Source organism: Pongo abelii, chromosome 16, assembly GCF_028885655.2.
Source record: "Pongo abelii isolate AG06213 chromosome 16, NHGRI_mPonAbe1-v2.0_pri, whole genome shotgun sequence".
In the NCBI taxonomy this organism is placed as follows: Eukaryota; Metazoa; Chordata; class Mammalia; order Primates; family Hominidae; genus Pongo; species Pongo abelii.
The window spans coordinates 73,105,158-73,123,065 of record NC_072001.2 but is presented as its reverse complement, the minus strand read 5'-3'; the positions used below and the strand labels follow the sequence as shown (position 1 = coordinate 73,123,065).

At 46.7% G+C, this 17,908-nt stretch overlaps 1 long non-coding RNA gene across 1 annotated transcript; it reads left to right on the top strand.

Annotated features, from left to right (window-relative positions):
- Nucleotides 1-325: 325 nt before the first annotated feature.
- LOC129050579 (uncharacterized) lies at nucleotides 326-9,550 on the top strand. The gene is made up of 4 exons (XR_008514255.2): nucleotides 326-739; nucleotides 7,025-7,126; nucleotides 7,480-7,541; nucleotides 8,989-9,550. It is a non-coding gene; the product is annotated as an uncharacterized LOC129050579 (long non-coding RNA).
- The last annotated feature ends 8,358 nt before the right edge of the window (nucleotides 9,551-17,908 follow it).

The following is a 17,908-nucleotide window of genomic DNA, read 5'->3' as shown; positions in this document are numbered from 1 at the left end:
AAGTACCTCTGATTGGTCCTCTCCCACAACCAATCAGACTGGCCATGGGCCACTACTTCATTTGCATCGACTGAACCAATGGGAAACTTCTAGTGGGTATTTAAACCCCGCAAAATTCGGTAACCGACGTTCTTGAGCTGCTTGCTCGAGCCCGCTCCCACCTTGTGGAGCGTACTTTCATTTACAATAAATCTCTGCTTTTTCTGTTTTGCTTTGTTTGTGCGTTTTGTGCAATTCTTTGTTCAAAATGCCAAGAACCTGGACAACTACCCTCAACCAGTAACACTAGGTGGGAAGGAGGTAAGCAAGTCAGGCACAGAGAGAATGCTATCATGGCTCTAGCTGAGTGAGCAGAGGGGAGACTGATAGAACACGACAGAGAAGCAGGCAGGTGCAGAGCCTGGAGGGCCTTGAAGCTGAAGACGGGGAGTTCAGATTGTATTCCAGGATAGAAAAATCACTGGAGAGTGAAGGGATCTGATTGGCTGTGGCGGCTGTGAGGAGGAGGGCCCCTAGAGGAACAGCGATGGAAGCAGAAAGGTCAGTGAGGAGGCTGATGTAATAATAGTCCAGGTGAGCTGTAAATGGTGGCTTGGATCTTGTTGGGTGGAGGAGACAGACAGATTAGGATGGATTCTGCATGTACCTTGAAGGGAGAGCCTACATGAGTTATTAGTACAGTAGATGTGGGAAGTGAAGGAATGAGAAATCAGATATTTCCTGAAAAGATGAGGACTGGGTGAGTAATAAATTTGGTGCATCTATGCGAACCATCAATGAAAATGTGCTTTGGAAAGGTGTGTCAAGCACATGTGCTCTTGGCTCCTGGAGGGCAAGGGCTGTGTTCAGCCAGTAGACTGGCTTAGAGTGAGCTGGATGGCTGAGTGGGTGGGTGGGTGGAGAAGTGGATGGGTGGGTGAATTTGGGAATGAATGAGTACAAGGATGGATGAGTGAGTGGGAGGTGGGTGGGTGTATCTTTGGATGCATGGATGCAGGGATAGATAGATGGGTGGAGATGAGTGGTGAGTGTTGAATGGGTAGATGAGTGGATGACAAGCTACATCCACCTTGGATGTCAAGGCCATATCAAAATCTTCCATTGGAGGGAAGGGAGGGACCTCACCTCCTCCCATGTGGGCTAGCAGGCTGTATTAAGCCTCCCCAGGAGGCCCAGTGGGGATTGACTTAAGAGGCAGCTAGATTTGGGCAGCCTTGGCCTAGAAAGGGACACTATGTGTCTGTGCCCTGAAACCCGGAGAGCAACTTCTGACCCGGCACATGTCACCCTTGGGGTCCAGAGGGATGGGCAGGGTCTCACCAGCCTAGCTTCTTTCTCCACTTGGCCCATTACAGGAACTTACCCAGGAGGGCTCCCAGAGATCCTCTTACTGACCTAGGGAGACAGCAGCTAGCATCAGTGTCCAACATCCACATAGAGAGTGTGGACATGTGAAGGGAAATCGCCCCTTCAATTAGATACCCCAAACAAGCTCTGTGAGGAAGAGGATAGGTCTACCTGGGAGCCAAGCAGCCTGGATTCAGGCTTCATGCAACTCCTCTCTCCTATTAGCTTCTATCAGCATTTCCCTGCCTTCTATAAAACTGGATTCAATGATTTCTGTGATCTTTTGCATAGAGATTTTATGAACTATCAATTTCTTTGTTGTTTTCAAGAGTTTTTTTTTTTTTTTTTTTTTTTTTAAAGCAGCTTTAGGGCTGGGTGCAGTGACTCATGTGTGTAATCCCAGCACTGTGGGAGGCTGAGGCAGGTGGATCACCTGAGGTCATGAGTTCGAGACCAGCCTGGCCCACATGGTGAAACCCCATCTCTACTAAAAATACAAAAATTAGCTGGGCATGGTGGCTGGCACCTGTAATCCCAGCTACTAGGGAGGCTGAGACAAGAGAATCACTTGAACCCAGGAGGCAGAGGTTGCAGTGAGCCAAGATCGTGCCATTGCACTGCAGCCTGGGCAACAAGAGTGAAACTGTCTCAAAAAAAAAGAAAGAAAGAAAAAAGCAGCTTTATTGAAGTGTGACTTACATATCATAACATTCATTCATTTTCAGTGTATAATTCAGTGATTTTCAGTAAATTTACAGAATTGTGCAGTCATCATCAGAATCCGGTTTTAGAACATTCTCATCACCCCACAAAGATCCTTGTGTCTGTTTGCAGTCAATCGCAATTCCCACCCCCAGCCTCAGGCAACCATTAATCTGCTTTCTGTCTCTATAGATTTGCCTTTTCTGGACGTTTCATATAAATAGAATCATACAACATGTTGTCTTTTGTGTCTGACTTCTACTTTGCATAATGTTTCTGAGGTTCATCCATGTTGCGGTATTTTTTTAAACAATGGAAGTAATTATAAGTTTTTAAACAAGAACTTAATCTTACTTTTCTAAATAATCTCCTAACAAATTCCAACATTTGTTTTAGACACAATGGATTTGAATGAGGTTTATTCCAACTTTCAAAGCTTGCATTTTCAGTGTAAATCTCGGAGAAGTCTGGATTCTTAGTTATATATAGCACACGCCTGGTTGATTTGTTGGTTGGCCGGCTGAGTCTTCCTGAGCCAATTGACTGGTCACTTCCACTTATTTTTCCTTTCAAAATGGTTTGTCCACCACTTTACCTCTAAAGATATCTGCTGTCCTGCCTTCAACACATTGGCTATGGCTTGCTCCAGCAGCCACAGGGTATTTTGTTAGTTTATTTGTTGCACTGCAGCATTTTGCCTGGGGACATGCCTAGGAGAGGCCATTTTCAAGCAAAGGGTGAGCCAAGATACAAACATTTTCCAGTGACTCACAGGCCAGCCTGATACAATTGCCTGGGAGGGTCAGGCTGCGTCCATCCACGGACCTTTTCAATCAATACACATTGGCAATCCACTGGGTCCCAGGTAGTGTACTAGGCCTTGGGGACATAGAGATGAACAAAATCTGATGAAAATCTCTGGCTACTTTGATGTTATCACCTTAGGCAAATTATTATGTAACTTCTCTGGGCCTTGGTTTCCTCACCTGTAAAATGGGAATAATAATAGTGCCTGCCCCACAGGACTTCTATAAAGAAATAATGCCTGCCAAATACTTAGAACAGTGCCTGGCACTTAGGAGGCAGCTATAGAACTATTATAAATGACATTATGGTGGCACACCCCTGCCCTCAGATAATTAGATTTCTTTAAAGCAACACAGAAATAAACTTAAAACAATGTGATGGGTGCTCAGTGCACATTTGTTCGGGTTGCTGTGGGCATGCAGAGGAGCTACTGCTCTGTCATCACATAGAGTAGGGTGTGAATGATTAGCCAGTCATGTGTACTCTTCCGGACATAGAGATGTCAAATGTATTTTTGAATGACTCTGAGTATATGCCATCCCCGTGAAGAGATGAGCGTTCTGTTCCACTTGGGCTGTACCCAGCAAAGCTCCTCTGTGTCCCATGTGATGAGTGGCATGGCTGGTCTTGGAGTCTGCTCTGCCCCTTGTTATGCCATGGCCCCTTTCCATCCTTTCCTCCCTTGTCCAGTCCATCCATCTGAATCCTTCCTCCCAAGGTGCTGTTCTCATAGTTCTTTCCAACTCCTCCAGCTCCCCCGAGCCCTTCCTTCACAATTCTTTTTTTTTTTGAGACAAAGACTCGCTCTTGTCCCCAGGCTGAAGTGCAACGGCACCATCTTGGCTCACTGCAATCTCAGCCTCCCGGGTTCAAACCATTCTCCTGCCTCAGCCTCCCGAATAGCTGAGATTACAGGTGCCCATCACTACGCCTGGCTAATTTTTGTATTTTTAGTAGAAACAGGATTTCACCATGTTGGCCAGGCTGGTCTTGAACTCCTGACCTCAAGTGATCCACCTGCCTCGGCCTCCTAAAGTGCTGGGATTACAGGCATGAGTCACCATGCCCGGCCCTCCTTCACAATTCTTAAGGGCTTTAAGGCATAAAGAAGTAACTTGGTGGGTGCCTGTAATCCCAGCTACTTGGGAGGCTGAGGCAGGAGAATCACTTGAACCTGGGAAGCGGAGGTTGCAGTGAGCCGAGGCAAGATCACACCATTGCCCTCCAGCCTGGGTGACAAGAGCGAAACTCTGTCTCAAAATAATAATAATAATAATAATAATAATAATAATGATAATAAATCTCTACAGGGTGACTCTCCAGCACTTTTTAGGAGAACTCTGTCTCCTACCCACAGGAGCTGGACTTGCTTCCGCACTAGACAATTAGAAGGACATAATAATTCCCCACCGGCACCTTTCCTGAAGCCCAAGGGATCCACTTTGAAATGACACTGAATTGAGTTTGGGCAGAAAGGCTGGGAACAGTAGGGTAATCGAAGGGGCCCTTGGGGATCCAAAGCAAGTTCTGTTCTAGGCCTCTCCACCTCCCCATTTTTCCAAACACCCAGCACCTACCCCTATCCAGCGTCTGCCAACACACACCCCAAGGAGCAACAGTAATCCCCGGAAACATTAGAGTACAGCCCTATGGAAAGGTAGGAAAGCTTTTCCGTAAATGTGTTACCTGCCATCTGGGGAGGAGGCAGAGTGACATCCATTTCCCTTTTATTCATCCCTATCCTTCCAAGCATCCTCAGAGGACACCACAGCAGAGGAAATAGGCCCATTACCTTTGCAGCTTCGAACAACAGAGACACTATCCCTGGCGGGCCCTTTGGTTTCACAGAAGGCAGCAGAAGCTTTGAAACCCCTGCTTTTCCCTGGCCAGGTGCCCCCACCCTAACCTCCGAAGGCAGAAGGGAGGCATGATGAGGATTTATGGCCTCTCTGCGCATTGCAACGCCCCCAGGGTGGCCGAGAGTGTTGGTTCTTCCTGTTACAGATGCATGAAGTATATCAGGGGTCATGATTTATGAGACCACAGCAAGATTTCATCTGGAATAACGTTTACTTGTATTCAGAGGAGGAAAAGTAACTGACCCGTGCCTTCCTGCAGCCCTTCCCTAATTCTGACACAATGGCTCTGGAAGAAAATGATCAATTTCCTCACAAAAACCCTTTCCTGCGGCAGACAGAGCTTCACAGGCTCGGAGCATTGCACAGAGTATCTGGATTTCCCCTTTCCATTACTCAAGCACTCACTGTGTTGTGGAAGATTGAATAAGGCAAAATCATAATGCACATGCTTTTATCTCAGAGGTTGGTATTTTTAGTATAGAAGCCAGGCTAAATAAAATTTAAATTAAAAAAAATAAAAAGAAAGGAAAAATATATTGAGGCTTAGATCATTGGCTGAGATTACACAAACATTCTTCAGTTGTGAATCTCAGTGGAATGGTTCTCGTGGGTTTGTGTTTGTGTGGGGGGTGGGGTGCATTTCAGGGCAGAGAGCCAGATGAAGGGTTGGGGAGGGAGCTGTGGTGATGGGGCTGCCTCAGTGTCCTTGAGAAAAGGCCTGGCGGTCAAGGCTGGATCTCCCAGTGTTTGCGCACTCACCATGTGGCCAGGCCAGTGCTGGGCACCTTCCTGTGCATTCTCAGTAGTTCTCGGCAGGAGCTGTGAGGCAGGTCCTATCATTCCCATTTCACAGGTGGTAAGCCGAGGGCACACCATGACTTGCCCAAGTCCCTCAGCTGGAAGCAGCAAAGCCAGGATTCAAACTCAGCCTGTCCTACGCCGAAGTACTTGCTCCTTCCTGGCCCTGCTCCTGCTGCTAGGGGAGGCTGGCCTCGCTCCTGCTGCTAGGGGAGGCTGGCCCTGCTCCTGCTGCTAGGGGAGGCTGGCCTCCAGCCTCATGGAAGTGGATAATGGGAATATCCCCCAACCATGTCACAAACCTGTTTTTCTGGATTAAGAGGAAGCCTGAGTCCAGGTAGACCCTAAAAAATAATCAAAGATCCCTGACAGGCCCCATCACCGAGACAGCCCTTGCTGTGAGTAGCAGGATCAACTCAGTCTGGAATTGGTTGAGGGGCTGTGACTGAGCTCCTCAAATCCAGACCACAAGGCAATGCCAAGACAGCAGAGACCCAGGCAGGCAGCCTCCTCACTGTCCACACAATCTCAGGCTCAGGCCACCCTCAAGTGGGCCTGGCCCAGTTTACAATGGCAATAGCCCTTGTCAGATCATGGGCACCACCCCTCCCAGCTACACGGAGGTGGACATCATGCCAGGCCCCTGCACCATGAGGTGGGCGAAGATACTCAGCCCAGAACCCTGGTCAGTCAGGACAGGCCTATGACCCCAGGGCTTGTTCTTCAGGCCATCTCCCTGCCAGGAGACAGGATGACACTTCTTGACAATGCAATGTGGACTAGAAAGAAATCTTTATGCTTTAGAGACAGACGGATCTGGAATCAAATCTCTGTGCTGCTACTTCCTGGCTGTGTGACCTTGGGCAAGATACTTAACCTCTCTGAGCTTCCATTTCTCTCTAGCATAAGGATAAGTAGAACAATCTCATAGGATTATTAGTAAATGAAATGGGATAGCTACTTAAAGCACTTAGCCCAGTGCTCTCGTTGAGGCCAGTGTCCTGCTTTATCCTTGCATCAGGCATAGGTGACGGCACTGTAGGTTCTCTGTTCTCTTGCTTCTAGGAAAGTGATAACAACAGTCTGAGCTGCAAGCCAGGTAGGGCTGAGCTCTTATGCAGCATTATCTCATTTAGTTTCCACAACAAGCAAGTGGTATTATTAGGCTCGCTTTACAGCTCAGGAGCTTAGACTGGTAACTTGCTCAAGGTCACACAGCTAGTATATGACAGTAGGGATTCCACCTCAGGTGCCTCTGACTCCAGAGCAGCTTTCCTGATATCATAGTGCTTCCTATTCCAGTAGACATCATGGAGACTGGCCCCGTGTTCAACTGTTTGCATTGTCTCGTTAGAGTCCATTTTGTATGGACCCAGAGGGATGTGCAGGTGTGTGCATGTGTGTGTGCCTGTGTGTGTGCATGTGTGTGTGTGTTTATCTTTCATAACAAGAGTAAGGGAGGAGGTGCTGGGAAGGTTTTTAAGTAACTAGCACATATGCTGTTTCCACAGATCTTGCCACTAACTCTGTGGAACTTCAGGCAAACCACTGCATTCTCCTGGGCTTGCCTTTTCCTGACTTTGAAATGCAGAGTTCTCCCTGCATCATCCTTGGTAAGAAGGCAGAAGGAACAGGCTCTCCTCACTCTCAATCACTCTGAGGCCTCGAGCCCATCTCCTTCCAGCCTGGGTGGCAGCTGGCTCTGGAATGGCGCTCCCACTCTGTGGGGATGCTCTTCTGCTCTTCCAACAGCATCAGATTCTTCCAAGGAGGGGAAGCTATGGCTGAGATTTCTCTGTATCCTCAGCACTATCCTAGGAACATAACTGATGTTTAAAGAATTCCTACTAGATCTTACAGAAAAATTGTGTGTGTGTATGTGTGTATGTATGTGTCTGTGCATGTATAAGAATGTGGGTACATTTTGATATTCTTCTTTGAGAAAGAACGCACTTTCTATTTACAGCATGATTTCAGAAGGACCTTCTAATGGAGTGCCTCCTTTAACCGGCATGCCTCCCCTACCAGGTGAGAAATAGGCTCAGAGAGTTCACGTGGCTTGCTGGAAGTCACAGACTCATTCCAGACCAGCTACCCCCCAGCAGAAAACAGGCATGGCTGCATGATGCCAAGGCCTCCTTTCCTGGTGAAAGGTGGGCATTGTGGGAGGGAGCCCCACTTCGTCACCCCTGCTGGCTGAAGCCCGAGAGGCTGCCTGAAGGGAAGTGGTAGGCGGGCACATTGGCCCCTCTGGCCAGGTAGCCTCCCCCTCCTCTTTCGTGCCCTCTCATCGGTCCTTATCACCCCTGTGAGATAAATTTCCTCCTGATTGGTTTGTCTTCCCCATATGGGGAGGACCAGGGCACAGATGAGGCTTTGGATAGAAAGGGAGGAGGCCCCACCCAGTGTGTGTAAGGATGAGTGATCTCAAAGCTAGGAAAGACGGAGAGTAGGTATGGGGGTGCACACTGCCCAGGGCCATGACTCAGGGTCCTCCTCTGCTCCACAGCAGCCCTAGGAAAGGGGCAGGAAGCCCTGGAGTGACACGGTAGTCAGAGGTGGTGGTAGTGTGTATATCTATGTGTGTGTAAGACAGAGAGAGAGGAAAAGAGAGAGTGCAGGATTTGGAGGAGCCACGGGGAGAAGCTGCAGAGGCACCTCTCCAGGATGCCTACCTTGGGTGCTGCTCCCCTCTGTGTCTGGGCCCCTTGGCCTTTAAGACACCCCAGGTGTCCTAGAAAACACCAGATGGACTCCCTGGCCGTGGAAGCCTCAGGGCACAGGGCAGGCTGGTGGATGTTTTGGTCCCAAGCCTCTTTCTGATCACAGGCAGGTCAATTAAGCCTCTGGGCCTGGCTGTCCTCTTCTGGACATGGAGCGTAAGTCCCACACTACACAAGGCTGCGCAGCTTCACAGAGATAGTGCTTGTGATGCTTATTCCTAACAAGAGGACCTTGAACTTGGACAATTATAGGGAGACTAGGCCTGTGCCCTTAAATTGATCATTCTTTCCATCCTGACTAAGCAGGGGTGAGCCAGTGTGTGCAGAGGTCTATGTGTAGATGGGACCATGGAGGAAAAGAGAAGCTTCCCTTTGCATGGTCTCCTTAGAGCCCATTTTGTATGGACCCAGAAGGATGTATGGACCCAGAGGCACATGCCTCTGGGGAAGGCCTGGCCCACAGTCTCCCTAATGCAGCTGGCAGCCACAGCAGTGTGGGCCATGCTGGGTGTCCCAGATGGGCTGCCATTGCACAGTCACCTGGCCACCTCCTGAGCAAGGCCTTCCTCCCTGGGCAGAGGGCACATGCACACTGTCAATCGGCATTTGGGGAGGCCCACTGGACAGCTTCTGAGTGCTCATTCCTGCCCACTCACCAGCTCACCAAGAGCTGCCCAGTTGTCCAGGGATATGGGCTGCTTGGCCTGGGCCATGTGTGTCCTGACCTGTGTTCCTCTCACATACCTACCAAGACCTGATTCCATGAAGCAAACACTAACCTTGGCATCAAGGCGACCTGACCCAAGCTCAGCTCCATCACTGAAGAAGCTCCTCCCCTCTTGAAGTTTCAGTTGTCATCTGTAAAATGGGAGTAAGAATAGTGCCTACCTATAGGGCTGTTGGAATGATAAATATGAAAAAATGCATAACCAATAAATAATATAGAACATGTGCTCAGGAAATATTAGCCATCATTGTTTGCTGCTATTGTTGTTTGTATCATTGTCTCTCCCAGGGGAGATTCTAAGTTCCACAAGGGCAGAAACTATGTGTAATTCATCTTTGTAACCCCAGGATGCCAAGCACAACACCTGTCATAGAAATTCAGCAGTTTTGGGCTGGGCGCGGTGGTGCATGCCTGTAATCCCAGCACTTTGAGAGGCCGAAGCAGGTGGATCACTTGAGGTCAGGAGTTCAAGATAACCATGGCCAACATGGCAAAACCCCATCTACTAAAAATACAAAAATTAGCTGGGTGTGGTGGCACATGCCTGTAATCCCAGCTACTTGGGAGGATGAGGCAGAATCGTTTGAACTGGGGAGACGGAAGTTGCAGTGAGCTGAGATCACGCCACTGCACTCCAGCCTGGGCAACACAGTGAGACCCTGTCTCAAAAAAAAAAAAAAAAGGAAAAAAGAAAAAAGAAAAGAAAATAAATTAAACAATTTTACGCATTAAGCACCTACTGTGTGAGTGCATCATGCTAGACCGCCATCAGGATCTTGCCTGTGATGACCTGTGAGGTGCAGAAAAAATTGGTCCCCTGAATCCTTGCATAGTACGTGGATATCTTTAGTGCTCACATGCCATGTCTGTGCCCCAGACTCTTCCTTCAGCTACCAAGGTCCTCACCTCTTCCTCTTGTTCCAAACCAGACGGATAGAGCTCCAAAGAGCATTTAATAAATTCACACACACTCAGGTATAGATAACTGATAACCACTTGATGTGTGATGTGTTGTTTCTCCAAGGGATTATTTTAATTCCAAGAAAGATCTAAACCTAAAGCAGATGTTCTTAATCCAGGTCCATGGAAGGTCTGAGTGTGGGTACAGTCAATGTGCTCAAACTTTTTTCCCTGGGGAGATAGTCCATATCTTTTATCAGATTCACCATTGGTCTGTGAACCAAAAAAGATTAAGAAATAGTTCTCCCCCGTCTCTACTAAATTACAAAAAATTAGCAGGGTGTGGTGGCGTGCACTTGTAGTCCCAGCTACTAGGGAGACTGAGGCAGGGGGATCGCTTGAACCAGGGAGGCAGAGATTGCAGTGAGCAGAGATTGTGCCACTGCCCTCCAGTCTGGTGACAGAGCAAGATTCCATCTCAAAGAAAAAAAAAAAAGGAAAAGAAATGGTTCCCTAGAGTGGGGCTGTCCAGTAGAACTTTCTGTGGTGAAGGAAGTGTTCTATATCTGTGCTGTCCAATATGGTAATCACTAACCACTTGTGGCTATTGAGCACCAGAATTGTAGCTAGGGCAAGTGAGGAACTGAATTTTAAAATCTGTATGAGTTAATTTAGATTTAAACATAAATAACTTAGCATGGCTGGTGGCTGGTGGCTACCATATTAGGCTGTGTAGCCTGAGATGATAATGATTTGACAGTAGAATTTTAGATATGTTGAAGAGGTGACATTTTAGAGTATACAAAGGGATTCTTATGAACAAGAATTTCTCAAAATTTATCTAAAATTTAAATTTCTCTAAAATTTAAAAATTCATTCGTTCATTTACTCATTCATTCATTCAGGCATGCACATACATGAATCAGCACTGACATCTGCTGAGCAGCCACCAGGCTTTTGGTACTGAGAGAACAAAAGGTGACTAGGAGAGGTTTTTACAATTTACTGGGACCAGAGTGTCTGCCCAGACAGGTCCCTTTGGGGATGGCTTTGTATTTAAAAAAGCAAATTTTAAAAAAATGGATTGCCCTACATGTCAAATCCTTATGACATTTGACAATCTCAAGCAAGAGAATGTTTCTTCCCCTTGGAAGAACGTTTGATCCCCGCAGATGGGGAGGGAGCGGATTGAGCAGCTTGCAAAGTGGAAGAGGCTGGGGATATCTCCTGGAGGATCAGGTTCCATTTATAAATGGGAATCTCACAGTTAATGTTTTATGGATGTCGGTGAGGCAACCTTTGGGAAACAAGGAGACTTAGCACCTGGCATTTATTGATTTTGAAGCTTCTTTTCTTCCATGTTATCAGTAGGTCATCTACTCTTGGGGTTGTGTTGAGGGTTAATTAGCTTTTATGTGTGAGCTCTTATAGCAGTGCCTGTTGCACCACGAGTGCTCTGTGTCAGTTATTATTATTGTTGAGAAAGTGCCTGGTAAATGTAGAAGTGGTGGGTGCTTAATACATTTGTTGAATGAATGACTGAAATTGCTTAGTGCACAAAATTAAAAAGCGTCAAGCAGAATCAAAGCTGAATGTCAGTGTCTGCAATGGCCTTTGCCAATTACAAAACAGGCCAGTACCATGGCCAAGGCAATGAGTCTCTGCTTTGTGAACGTGCCCACGAGGGTTTGCCATCACAGCACGATGACTCCCAACTGAGGGCCTTGGCTTCTCAAGTGGAAATGGACTAGACATTGCTTAAGACCTGCTTCAGCTGTCCTGATCTAAGAATGTGTCACATATCTCTAGCTGGGTCTTTTCAGCATGTCAGGCACAATGACAACATCTGCATCTACTCCAGCCAAGAGAGTTACAACAATCCACTATGTGAACATAGAGACCAGAATTCAGTTCCAAACAACCCATTTTGCAACAGCTTAAGAATTTCCAGTTGTGTCTTCTAATGAACATCAACTCCAGAAGTGGGACGCCACTGTAGACATTTGCAAGTGAGTTATGGAGGCGCTGTCAGCCCTGCCAAGGAAGGGGATGAGCCAGGTGCATCCACAGAAATAGACAAAACAACTCCAGCAAGGTCCCAATTGCACACTATAGAATTTTTAAAACTTGGGGCGAATAACCCCTTCCGTGTCTGGCTGTCATTAAGCTGGACAGTCATAACTCCTTTCTGCTGGCTGCCTTCAGCCCTCCATGTTGTCTTTATCTTGTCAACACAGAACTCTTTGGCCTCCAATCCTATTGTCCTGATTAAAATGCCAGCATTGCTCTCCAGATAGCTCTTGACTTTATATCCTCTTAGAAGAAAAAGAAAAAGGAAAATTGATCAGGACAGTTCAATGTATGAGGAATGGACATCATTTTAGGGTGGGGAGTGGAGGAGGAGGAGGCTGGTCCATGGTAAGGTTGCTAGAAGACTGTGTCCTGCATGGGTCTCAGGAATGAGGTCTTCATGCTTGAGTGGGGAACCAGGCTGCAAAGAGGAATGTGAGTTGGCATCTCATAGGATGACTTCAGTTCTGAGGGAATCCTTCCAGACTGGATATTTCTGAAAAGTGATAACCCCAGTTCTGCCTGCCCAACCACTGTTTTTCATTCTCTCCCTCCTCCTCTGGATTGCATAGTAATGAGAGGGGAGAGGAGGGAGCTCAGCACTTGGAGTTGGCCAAACCTGGCCAACCCAGTAATTTCCTAGTTACATAGCATTGGGCAAGTGTGTTCATCTCTCTGGGCCTCTGATTCCTTAACTGTGAAATGGGAATATTAAATCTATCTTGTAGAATCATTGGAGGGTGAAATAACTGTATGTGAAAGAAGTTACACATTGAGAGGAGTTTTTGTTATTGTGATATATAATGTCTTTATTTAGCATTAAGCTGTTGCGCTCACTCTAGTGGATCTCACTCAACTTGGTTTTCTCAAAGAACCCTGTTTTTACCTTCAAACAACTGGCACATTTTACTCCAAGATTTCCTGGTTTTATGGCATTATTTCCACCATCTTTGGCAACGTACCTTCCTTTGCCAACCAACACATGCTCACAAACCCTCCATTCAACATTTAACAAACATTCACTGAGTGCCTACTCATGCATTCTCTGTATGCCAGACCATCAGTGAACAAAATAAAGATTTAGGTGTACATTCTAGGAAGGGGAGAGAGACAATAACTGTAATACATAAATAACTTATACAATCTATTAAGAAGTGGTAAGTGCTATGAGAAAATGAAAAGTGGGCTGAAAATGGAGTGGTCCAAGGTGTGGGCTGCAGTGGTTAATAGGGTGCTCAGGGTGGCCTCATGGACAAAGCAAAATGTTAACAAAGACATGATGGAGATTAGGAAGTTGGCCAAGAAGAAGAAGTTGGCAGAGGAGCTTTCTAGGCAGAAGCAACAGTTGAGCAGAGATGTGAAGGTGTGCAGGAATGTTCAAGGGCAGGAAGGATCTAGAGTGAGGGTTTTAGAAAAGGCCATGCAAATGGAGTTGATGGAAAGTGCAGATCACACAGGGCCTTGTTGGCCATTGCAAGGATTTGTGGTTTGACTCTGCACGGAGTAGAAGTCCACTTTAGGGCTCTGAGCAGAGGAGAAACCTGATTGATTGCACTTGTCTTTAAAAAGGGTCTTCTGGCTCTATGTTAAGGATAGATGGTAGGAGGTAAGAGTGGAAACAGGGAGACCCATTTGGGAATCTTTGCTATAAGGTACAGGATAAATGATGGTGGCTTACACCAAGGTGGTATCAGGAGAAGTGGGGAGAATGGTCAGAGTCTGGATCTATTTGAAGGTGGAAGCACCAGGTTTGCTGATCTATTAGATGTAGGTTGTGAGAGAAAGGGAGGAATCAAGGGCATCTCCAAGGTTTTTGGCTGAGCAAGAGGAAGGATGGAGGTGCTATCAGCTCAGCTGAGGAAAGCTGTGGGTGGAGACAGTTTTGGGTAGGAGGAGATTAGGAATTTTGGATATGTTGAGTTTTAGATGCCTGTTAGACATCTAAGTTAAGATGTTGAGTGGGTGTTTGGATATGTAAGACTGAAGTCCAGGAAAGAGGTCTGAGCTGGAAATATAAACGTGGGAGTCAGCAGCATCGAGTTGGTATTTAAAGCCATGAGACTAGGTTGCCATGAGCCTTTCTTCCCAAAAACCCAATATACATCCATAATAATTTTCATTTGTGACTGTGTCACAGATTTCCCAAGGACCTCCCATCATCTATCAGTGGATGGTTAATTACAAAATTTGAAAAGCCTAAGACTGTCAGTGGTTGGCAGGTGGAGTAGGAGATAGAAGCTCAGAGCAATTTGTTAACTTTTAAGTCTCTTAGTTGGACTGAAGGCATGTACCAGTGCCCAGGGTAACATAGGCAAGATGGCAAAGTGGGATGGTGAATTATATTTTTGGGAGAAAAGCCGTAATTCAGTGTGGTAGGGTAGTAGTCCTTCTTTCTCTCAGTCTCTGTGTCTGAGTTTCCAGTCACACAGCACAGACCTGACACCAAAGCCATGCTCGACCGCGAGCTTGAGATTCCAGGATGATAGTCCCTGAGAAGGCAAAGTTGTCATCTCTCAAGGCCAGGAAGGAAGGAGATGCACTGCCCTAACCAAGAAGAGTTCACACTGGAATTCAGGGAAGCTAGAGAGCTACACATGGGATATGGTGCTTGGTGTGTACTATGCATGGGATGTTGAAACAGCAACCATGGAAGAGGAGACGTCCAGGGATTTCCAGGGGCACAGCCAGGAAGAGAGTCCATGCACACCCAACTCCAACCCCATGTCCCACACCCAGTGAACAACCCCATGAGCTGTAAGCAGTGCTGAGTTCTAAGCCAGAGGTTCCAGATGATGGTGTTTATCAGAACCTTGGAGCTTATTAAATATACTCATCTCTGGGTACTTCTTCTAGACCTCTGAATCAAAATCAAAAAACATATGATTTTGTAGGGGCCTCTTGGGGCTTCCAGTTAAGTTCATTCTGACTCTAAGTGTCTCATATTGAGCTTGGTTCAGTCCTTGATCGTTGCTGTGTATCCCCTCTGTGCCAGGGAGTGGGCCACATCCTGCGGAGAGTACGGAACTATTTGAGCCCTGGGTTCTGCCTTCAAATAGCCCAAAGACATGAAAAGAAAAAGACGACTTCAAGAGTGAATTCCAGGCAATAAAATTATGGCTCTCTCCAGGCAATGCTGTGAGAACCCAGTGGATGGACACCCTGGAAGGGCTATGAGATCATAGGAGGGCTTCTGCCAGTCTCTGTCATCCACTGGCCAAGAGAATTGCAAAATGTGGCACGGATTTGGAGCCAGGATTCCAGCTGGCTCTAAAGGGAAAACAGTGTCTCATTGTGTCTGCAGAGCTTGTGTGCTGGCAATACCCCCAAGGAGAACTTGCTGCATGGGGGAGGAGGTCTGTACATAGATGTCTGGAGCAGATACGACGAGCCATGGAGGGAGAGAGCAGGAGCCTTCTCCCTGGCCCAGCCCCTGGACCATGTCTGAAAGCTGTGAAGTGGAGGCTGCCGGAGGGAGCTGATGCAGCTGTTCTCACAGGGGCTCAAGCAGTCCTGTTTGGGAGCCCAGATGACAAATGTTCTACAGAGTGGAGGAAGCATGTATTTCTCCCCTGCTTGGGTTCCATGGGGACTCTGGGCATCATGGTGGTTTTCTGTGGAACAGTGGGTGAGAGCAGGGGAGACTCTGATGCCAGGCTGTGGATACAATGCCTGGTAGGAAAGTGGAAACTTGGAAACTTGGTGGGAGACAGCCAATGCCTGGTGACCATGGACAATTACCTTAAGTGGTAACAAGACAGACTTCTCTGGATTCATATGAGACCTTCCTGTGGGTTCCTAGAAATATACTCACTGAGAGCAGACACCTGTGTAGGGAGTCCCACATTAGCAGGTGAATGGAGAGAGTCAGAACAATCTGCTTAATACTGTTAAGTGCTGAGACGTTTTGTGTACCAACAAACTGAGGAATCCTGGGAAAATTCAGTGTGCCTCAAAGGGACCAGAACATTGTGGGGGATGAGAGGTGGAGCTAAGAGTGGGTAAATGACTGTGTGGGCTTGTATTTGTGTTTGGGAAAATGTGAGTTGCCAAGGATGACAGAGATAGCAGTCTTAACTCAGTGGCTCCCAGGGAAACATTCTTTGGTTGTTGGAGGGTCTGAAAGCCCATGTGATATAGGCAGTCCTTAGTGAGGACTGGAGTGGGCAGGGTGCACAAGGCCCTAACTGTATTGCTCATTGAAGGTATCTGGCAAAACTGGACCCTCCTGGGAAAGTGACCACAAACTCACATTGTCTGGAGATGAAACCGGGAAATCAAGGCCAAGAACCCAGAGATTTCCCTGAGATGGGGTCCCTGAGAAGATGAAACCCACACCCCACTGGCCTTCCCTCCCAACACTGGGGTGTTGCTAGTTGACATTCCAAGTGTCACTTTGGGATGAGTATGGGACACACCCTAGGAGCATTCCTATTTCCCAGGCTACAGTTTGTAGCCGTTTTCATAATTTATAATTATGTGTAATCTTATAATAATCTATTCCATACTCTCCCTCTCCCATCTCAGGTGATTCCCTTCCTTTCCTCACAGAGAGGTCCCCCTTGCTGTGATAAACACGCAGAAGACAAGAAGCAAACTGGGTATTGCAGAAAGTGTCCAAAGCCATTAATGATTTCACTTCCTCTCCATTCTGCTACTGAGAGAGCAAGCAATTGGCAAGCAACCTCATCCCCCCAAATCCTGACAGAAGCCAGAGGGCTGTGAGATCCATGGGTGAGATTATATGACACCACCTAATTTGTTCTGAGCTTCCTGAAAGCTTCAGGGAAGATAGGGAATTGTAGTTTCTTCTACAATTTCTTTCTACAATTTCTTTCTACAATTCAGGAATTGTAGTTTCTTCTGAAATACAAAAATAAAATAAAATAAAAGGTTGTGACAGAGATTTAAATGAGAATAAAACGCCAATTAACTCAGAGATATTGAACTAGAATCCGTTTCTCAGAAGAATCCCAGGTTGCACATGGTGGATCAGTTTCAATTTCCCCCAAAGCACCGAATGGCCACACTGGGGAAGCAGACATCAGAACAATCCAGAACTCAGTGCCAGACCCACTACTTATCACTTTAATTGACACTTACTCCATATGATGCTCATACTTTCACCGAATGGGTTCAATTTAATTTGAAATTGGGAATTTTTTTCTTTCCCCTATTGAAATATTTAATGCAGCAGGCTTTAACTAAATAGCTTCAATCCTCGCATTCCATTACTCTTCCATTTTGCTTTAAAAATACAAAAGAACCCCTCTAACCATGATTTATTTGGAAAATATTTGACTTTTACCACCTCTGTAATTACAAAAGCTAATGGTCTGTATCTTTTCTTTTAGTAGGCGATGGGACAGGTTGGCAAAAAAAGAAATCCCTTCTTTGATATCTATTCTGCCGTCCTCAACAATAAATTAACAGACACAGGTCTAGGGAAAAGAAGTCATCCTTAGACTCGGGGTGGTGATAAGGCAACTCTTCTACCATGGAGCATATGTGTTTGGCTCCCAGCCCACCCTGTACCGCACACACTGTGAGAACCAGGGGTGGGTGAGGAGGGAGGCAGCATCTTTGCTGAGGAGAATCTGGATTCTGGGTGATCACACGAAAGCAGGTGGGTTCTCCCTGCCCTGTGTTTATTAGGGCTGACAGACGAGTGCAAAAACATTGTTCACCCCGAGGTGTTACATACTGATACACTGACAGGCAATTATCTGTGGAGTTAGTGTTAAAACACAACAATTAATTGGAAGAGCAAGAGAGAGAGTGGTGGCCCCAGGCCGAGGCAGAATGGTGTTTCTAAAAGCTCTGTGAGGCTGGTAATTCAGCTTCAATGGGTCATTTGATTTTCACCACCTCCCCGCCCCAACTGAAACCTTCCCAGTGCTTTGTTTTTCAAAAACATTAGCCTTCAATGTGTCTCAGACGTCATTAAAGTGCGGGCCAACCTCCCATAGCAACTTTCC